The following is an 8,516-nucleotide window of genomic DNA, read 5'->3' as shown; positions in this document are numbered from 1 at the left end:
TGCAGTTTTTTTTCTGAGTCTCTTCCTGAGGGTACAGTAACTCCATTTTTGTTAAACTATCTTTTCCTGGACTGTTGGTGCATGCCCTCACTTTTCCGCCATCTTGGCTCCACCCCCAAAATACTGGAATGGACATTTCTGATTTTGGATTTGCTGCCAATATTTTAACATTTTGTACTTTAAAGGTTGTGAATTAATGATGGAGTCTTATTTTATGTAAAATGCTGATGGCATCACTTCTCCTTTAGTCTCTTTGATGTAGGCAGGCATATGGGATAAAATTGATTAGATGTGTGAGCTGGAAGACCACATCTTCCTCACATGCCCATGTGATTTCATGACCCTACCTGACCACACCTGTGTGCCCACCTTCCAATCAGGTTATGTAACCATTCACCTTTGGAAGTGGATAAAGGTCCTGAAACAAAGGTCCAGGCCCTTCTTTTTTCCTCCCTGACTTGATCCCCATGTGGCCCTGCACCTTGGGGCACATCGACTTTGGACCACATGTTCTATTCTTTCTGGCCTGCATGCTTCTCCATGCAGGTAGCTCCTGGCCTGCTCTCTGCTCAGTATGAATCTAGACTTCCCTATCTCTTAGATAGAGCCCTCACTCTCCTATGCATTTCTCTCATTGAATAAAAAACTTAAAACCTTACCATGCTGCCCAGTTTATTTGAGCCAGTAATTCAGAATTATTCTCTGAATTCATGCCAAGAACCCTCAAGGTTTATTAACATGGGGAATAATAGCCCTAAGAGAACTGAAAGGTTCTTGCACTCAGACACCTAGTACCTATCACCATTAGGAATGAGGGCCCTACTTTCTTGTGTCCTTTGATTCTAGATCCCCCTCAATTCATCACAAAATTTGAGATACTTCCCTTTGTTTCCTGTTAATCATCTTGTTCAAAATAATCCTGGGTGTTCAAAAACTATCCTGGACTGAATTTGAAGTGTAATTGTTTTGCTCTGCTTATGGATTAAAAAATAGGTCATCTATCACTTAAATGGATCATTAAAAACTTCTGTAGGAGTTAATCCAAAGGTAGTCTGTAAAAAGACTTCAGCTATGAAAAAACAAGGTCTAAGGAAAACTAGTAGACAATATTTACCATAGATCAGGAATGTCTGACTATGTTAATAAGTAGACAATAAGTGGATGTTCCTGAGCTTACCTGAGTCAGCTTCCTTCATCAGAATGTACTCAAAGAATTGGCTTTTGCCCAATTCATTTTCTTTACTCATTGTAGGCTCTCCATATATAAAACTGGCAACACCACCTTGATCATTTCTCTCTCAAACTTAGGTGTAACATAAAGATTATAATAATGTCTGTACTCAGAGGGAGAACACCTCAGCTACATGTCTTTCAAGAGAAATCTGTGGCTAAAATTCCTCAATCAGCACTCTACAACCTAGATTCCATTCCCAGCCCATTTTTACACTTGGAAGCTGGCAGCTACCTGAACTTTTGTTTGTCTCAGAGACAGCCCCAAGTAGCTGACTGCTGAGAAAGCATTATTGGTCTAGGACAATTGGTGGCTAAAATTAGGCTTTACTTCAGCCTAAGATCTGGAGAAACATCTAGTGAGAAATTTTTCTGAGTCAAGGAAAACTAGTTTTTTAAATTTGTTCTTTTACAGATCCAACTGGCTATAAATAATTATGGGTTATCAGAGATCCACTCTTATAGTCTACAGTGCATTTTACAAAATTAAGTGATTTGTTGTGGCATAGTGGGTGAAGCCACTGCCTGTAACACTGGATCCCATATGGACACCACTTTGAGTGCCATAAGCTCCATTTCTGATCCAACTCCTGCTAATGTGCATGGGAAATCAGTGCAGATTGGCCGGAGTACTTGGGACCCGGAAACCACATGGGAGATGCAGAAGAAGCTCCTGGCTCTTGGCTGCAGACTGGCCAAGCTCCAACCATTTCAGTGATTTGAGGAGTGATTCAACAGATGAAAGATTTCTCTCTGTGTGTCTCTCCGTAGCTCTATCCCTCTGCAACTCTTTCTAACAAATAAATAAATCTGGAATACAATTTTGTATTTTACTCTAAGACTGCTTGACCTCAGTTCTCCTTTAGATTAAATGAGAAATGGCTGATCAAGCATTGTTTGAAATATGTCTCTGTTAAAATTATAATTAAATAAGAACAAAGGATACATGATAAATTACACAAGATAAATACATTCACATTCTTCCTCAGCCCTCATTAGTGAGTCATCGAATGAAAAATGCTAAGGAAGAGGTCATAGAGACATCATAGAGACAGTTTTAGGTTTGACATTGGATTCCATACAAAAGCAAAAGCATTAAAAGAAATTCCAAATGCTAATGTTTGGGCCAAGGGGAGGATGGAGCTTTTTTGAGAGATCTTTAAAAAATAACTATACATATGTTTGTTGAATCCTTCAGCTAATTTCCCAGTGTTTTGAATATATCATTTTAGTGGTTCAAATCCTTATCAGAAATATCTGTTCCTTTTTAATCAGAATATCTGCAGGTGTCATGGAACAGAAAAGTAGACACACCACCTATGATTTACTCCTTTGCCTTAACATCTTAATCTCCAAAGGATCCTCCTCCAATATTGTTTTTAGCTACATATTGATCCAAAGAATTCAGAAGATCATCACATAATCTCCAATTTCATGATTCTACATTTATCTGCTTCCAAATCTATTGACCAAAGTCATTGTTATGGATAACCTCTGGTTTTATTACAGTAATCTTAAAACTCAACTTCAAATTGAGTGAAGATTCTAGGTGATGTAAATGAATTGACTCTTCTTCTATTTTTTAAGAATTTTTTTTATTTAATAACTATAAATTTCAGAGGTACAACTTTCGGAATATAGCAGTTTCTCCCCCATATATGCTCTCCAACCCCCAAACTGCCCCACCTCCTACTCCATCTCTCATCCCATTCTTCATTAAGATTCATTCTCAATTATTTTCATACATGGAAAATAAACTCTAAATCTACAAAGTGATATCATCAAATTACTAGAGAACACTGAGGAAAATCTACAAGGTATCAGCATGGGGAAAGGCTTCTTAGAAAAGCCCCCCAGAAGCACAGGCAATCAAAGCCAAAATTAACAATTGGGTTACATCAAACTGAGAAGTTTCTGCACTGCAAATGAAGCACTCAACAAAGGGAAGAGGTGACCAACAGCATGGGAGGAAATATTTGCAAACAAAACAACTGATGAAGGGTTAACTTCCAGAATCTATAAAGAGCTCAAGAAACTCAACAACAAGAAAACAAACAATCCAATTAAGAAATGGGTAAAGGAACTAAAGAATTTTTGAGTTTCAAGAGAGGAAATTCAAATGGCTGACACATGAAAAAATGTTCAGGATTGCTAACCATCAGGGAAATGCAAATAAAAACCAAATGTAGTTACACCTCATAGACTGACTCAGTGTCAAAGCTGTCCACATGGTTCTCCCTCAGCTAATATCACAGGTGACACAGAATGTCACAGATAGAGCTCATGTAGCTCCAAGAAGATGGTGTCACCTACAGATCCAGCTGTGGGGGTCCCCTGTGATGTCCCCACCCACTGCTATGTATTTGTACTGTCCATGTTCCACAGAGTCTTCCTACTTTCTATAGGATTTCAACTGTAAACTTCTGTTAAACTCTGTCCTGGAAATGCAGTTACTTCACCTTCTTTCTGTTATCTTCCTGTGGTCAAAATCAGCCCATCCTGTATCTATTCAGCCATCTTGGATCTCTCTGCCATTCTGCTGTATTAAGTTCAAAAATAATTTCAAGTGTATTACACCTGAAAATCTTCAATGAAAGAGTCATGAATTTGTGTCAGGCACTGTCAGTGGCAAATGTTACTTATCTCATTGAATTTTCACTAACATTTTATATGTTTCCATTATCTCAATTTCCAATTAAGATGATGAAGAATAAAAAGTGTCATTATATTGCTTGGAAGCACTCCAGATGTTATTAAGAAAACTGGAATTTGAATATAGGTATATATGATATTGAAGTCCAGATTCTTAGTCAATAATATTTTGTTCATATGGTTAATTGGTTTTCATTTTATCTGGGTACATTTTGAAGATTTCCAAAGTGATTACCTATTTGCTACCTGCATATTAACTTGCTACATCCTCACAATACTGCAATTAAAATAAATCCAACTGTAGATTAAATGAAATGAGTCTATATGAGTCAATAATTAAGTAGGAACTATTAGGCTGGGAAAGAACAGGGGTATTCAGACTATAGTTTAAAATTTAATAGTAAATTTATGAATGAATGATTCATGGAGATGTGATTTAGGTTTTGCATTCTATACATAATTTTAAAAGATAAGCTACATGCTTATCTATAATACAGGTAGTGGTAGAATGTTACTTTTTAATATTCTGCTTTTGTGTATGAGTAACATAACCATTTTATTGGAAATATGGAAAATAGAAAAGTCAAAATTAATCATTAGGGGTCAGTACTGTTGCACAGTGGGTTAAAGTCCCACCTGGAGTACTGGCATCTCTTATGGGCACCAATTCAAATCCTAGCTACTCCGCTTCCAATCCAACTCCTTGCTAATTTGCCTGGGAAATAAATGGAGGATAATTTGGAGTTTATTAGAGGAGAGGGATCTGGTAAGGGAGAAAAGGTGACATCACTTCCTTGATCATAGAACATAATAGAGCTTAGAACCCTGGTGTCCGGGTATCCATATTTCAAATGAAAGTTACCATTCAGTTAACTTGGTCAGAGACAATTTTAAGAATAACATATTCTTGTGCTCAGCCAGCACTTATAGTGGTTGTGGGCTCAGGAGTCCATGGGTTCTGATCTGTCTTTAGATATTAGTTTAGGCCACCATCCCTCTCATGCTGGTTTCCATCTTGTAGTGGGATGACATAGCTGAGAGGAGCAGCTATGCTAGAAATGAGAATGAGCCATCTCAGTCTCATGAAGACAGAGTCATGTCATGCCACAGGTGAGTGAGCAAAGGGGACTGAAGAAGTGAATTAGAGTTATGATGCTGAAAATACTAGGAATTATAATGGGAAGCAAACTGTGCTCTTCTTTGTTACTTTGTAATTGTTCATTTGTTAAGCTTATATACAGATCTGATATCATTATTAAATGTGTGACTTAATTTTTTAAAAAATTGTTAGACTTGTTAATGAAAATCCTTGCTGAATTTATTGTTAAGTCAAACAAACTTAAGAAATGTATCTTACATAATGCCTCAATAAAAATAAAGCAGAAATACTGTGTGCCTTTATAGTCATAAAATATCAATCTTTAAAAATAACTCAAGGACAGACTCAAAACACCAGCACTGAAACGCAAGGTGAGCCGAACCTCAATACCCTGAGACACCAGTGGGAAAGTGGAAAGAGGAGACTAGAGGGAACGAGGCTTGAAACTATGTGGGGAAAAGTTCACCAGGCTAACTGGAAGAGAGAGAGGGAAAAAAAAGTGACCGATAAGGACATGAGTTTCTCTCTCTCCGCTCACCCCTCAAAGGCAAGCAAGACAAAGAGCAGGCACCATTTTGGACGAACATCATAAGCAGGGCGACCTCAGGTCTGCACCGGCTCAGAGCCTAGCAGAAAAACCTGACTCTGGGGGGTGAAATAACAGGAGATTAGATTCTAACTTAGCAACCCAGTGGGAGACTGCAGGAGAATTGAAGCTCACACCAAGGGCAGCAGAGATTCCCTGTGTGGTCCTTGGGAAAGAGCTTCCGATCTCTGGCTCCTGTGGGTATATCATTTGCCTGCTAACTACCTCCAATTACGTTCAGCTGTGCGGAATTACTTCCCTTTTGAACCAAAAAAAAAAAAGAAAGAGAGAGAGATTTACCACGCCTAACCTGGGAGTGTCACCTTTGACACACCCTCAACCCTGAGGAACCAGAGCTCTCAGACCACACTCATCTCAAGCCTCTAAGGCTCCACTGAAAGCAGACAGTCCACTTAATATAGAGCCATAGTACAAGAAAAAACACCACAGTGAAGAAACCAATTATCTCCAACATGCCAAACAACAAATGCAAAAACCAAGCTAACAAGAACAAGGAAGACACTATGATGCCCCCAAATGAAAAAGACACCCCAATTCAAGATTATGAAGATGATGAGATCGAAGAAATGCAAGAAGCAGATCTCAAAAAAAAATTGATAAGAACATTAAGAAGTTCTCAAAAACAAATTCATGAACTACAGAAATCCTTAATGGACAAGATAGAAAATCTCTCTCATGAAATGAAATATTAAGGAGGAATCAAAATGAAATGAAACAACTAGTAGAACAAGAAACTGTGATAGTGATGAGAAATCATAGTGAAATGAAGAATTCAATAGATCAAATGACAAACACATTAGAGAGCCTTAAAAACAGAATGGGCGAAGCAGAAGAGAGAATATCAGACTTAGAAGACAGAGAACAGGACAGGAAACAGGCAAACCAAAGAAAAGAAGAGGAAATTAGAAATCTAAAAAATATTGTTGGGAATCTACAGGATACTTTTAAAAAACCTAACATTCGGGTTCTGGGAGTTCCTGAAGGCATGGAGAGGGAGAAAGGATTAGAAGGCATTTTTAGTGAGATACTAGCAGAAAATTTCCCGGTTTAGAGAAGGACACAGACATCTTAGTACAGCAAGCTCATAGAACCCCTAATAAACATGACCAAAAGAGATCCTCACCACGACACATCGCAATCAAACTCACCACAGTGAAACATAAAGAAAAGATCCGAAAATGTGCAAGAGAGAAATGTCAGGTTACTCTCAGAGGATCTCCAATTAGACTCACAGCAGACTTCTCATCAGAAACCCTACAAGCTAGAAGGGAATGGCGAGACATAGCCCAGGTACTAAGAGAGAAATAAGGCCAGCCCAGAATACTATATCCTGCAAAGCTCTCATTTGTGAATGAAGGTGAAATTAAGACTTTTCATAGCAAACAGAAACTGAAAGAATTTGTTGCCACTCATCCTGCCCTGCAAAAGATGCTTAAAGATGTGTTACACACAGAAACACAGAAACACAGTCACCAATATGGAGAAGGTAAAAGGAAGGACACCTCACAGCATAAGATCACAGGAAGCTCAATTTCTCTTTGACATAGAATTAAAATCTGATTCTCTATTAAAGTGATGTGTTAAAGTAATCTATTATGTTCTCTTGATGTCTGTTAAATTCTAATTGTTCAAAAACAGCTGAATTTTTATTAAGAGCTATGGGTTATTTAAATATGTGCTTATTTTCAAAGATTTGAATAAGCACCTTGTAACAATGAACAAACTTGGTCTATGTTATGTGATGATTTTAAGGAATATTATTTCAACCAGATATTTTGGATTTTGAGCCTTCTTGGCATTCTTGACAGGCATTCAAAAAATCAAAATTCCAAACAATCTGGACTCTAAAATTTCCAGTAAATCTTGGATTTTGGTTTTTCCAGTTTGGGCCCCCCTGAAAAAAATCGAAGGACCTATGTCTCTCATCTTATAGAGACACCAACTAATCAGGCTATTTGGATTATATTAGAAGTACTGTCAAGATGTGATGTGGTACTAAATTTTAAGTTTCTATAATGGAAAATGCTATGATCTTGTGTTACTAGACATGATAGTTATCTTAATGAGGAAGCTCCAGAGGCCTAAAGCATTAAATACTTGTAAAAATCCTACAGGTGTTTTCAAAAAATACTGTGAAGTAAGCAAGTGCCTCTTGTTGGTTGATGAGTTTATAATTTTAAACATGGCAATTTAAAATCTTTTGTCATCCACAGTTATATATGATGTGCTGCTCATAAAACTAAAGTGTTGTTGGTTCTGTGTTTAACTGTCCTCCTATAGGTTCCTATGGACTTTTTCCAGCCACTTTTATTGTATTCAGTACTTTGGGAAGGCTCTGTAAACAGATGAAGTCAATAATCTATTAACAGTACCAACTGAAAAAAAGTATGGTTAACTGAGGTTACTAAAAACAAAAAGCAATTCAAATCAATTGGAAATTTACAAAAATAGTTAAAGATTTTAAAAGCTATTATAAAAATTGCTACATTGGTCTATTATGTTATGTTATATGTGTGTACATATTGTATGTCCACATGGGAAAATTTTATTAAGAGTTTCATTTTAATTGCATTATAGATAAGATTGTCCATAAATTTAAGCTGCTAAAATTAATCAAAGATACATTTTAATTCATGTGACCTGAATCTCTGCATCATATGTTTTATACTTGTTGGTACAAAGAAACTAAAAACATTTTATATGGTTGTGCTGAAGTTTACTGGTTAAACAAACTACACCATGTTAGATATTTAAGAGGTGTTTCCAAATACATGATTCTTGAAATGTATAGAAGGCATTGGATCTTCTGGCAAATGTTTTCTTAAGTTGTTATCTAATGGTTGAAACTATTTGTTACGTATTCATGTGGTATTGCTATTGTCAGCAAGCCATCTAGGACTAGCTCCCTCATTTCTCTCTTCTAAGCCC

Source organism: Lepus europaeus, chromosome Y, assembly GCF_033115175.1.
Source record: "Lepus europaeus isolate LE1 chromosome Y, mLepTim1.pri, whole genome shotgun sequence".
In the NCBI taxonomy this organism is placed as follows: Eukaryota; Metazoa; Chordata; class Mammalia; order Lagomorpha; family Leporidae; genus Lepus; species Lepus europaeus.
The sequence above is the reverse complement of the archived record's forward strand: the minus strand, read 5'-3'. Positions refer to the sequence as shown.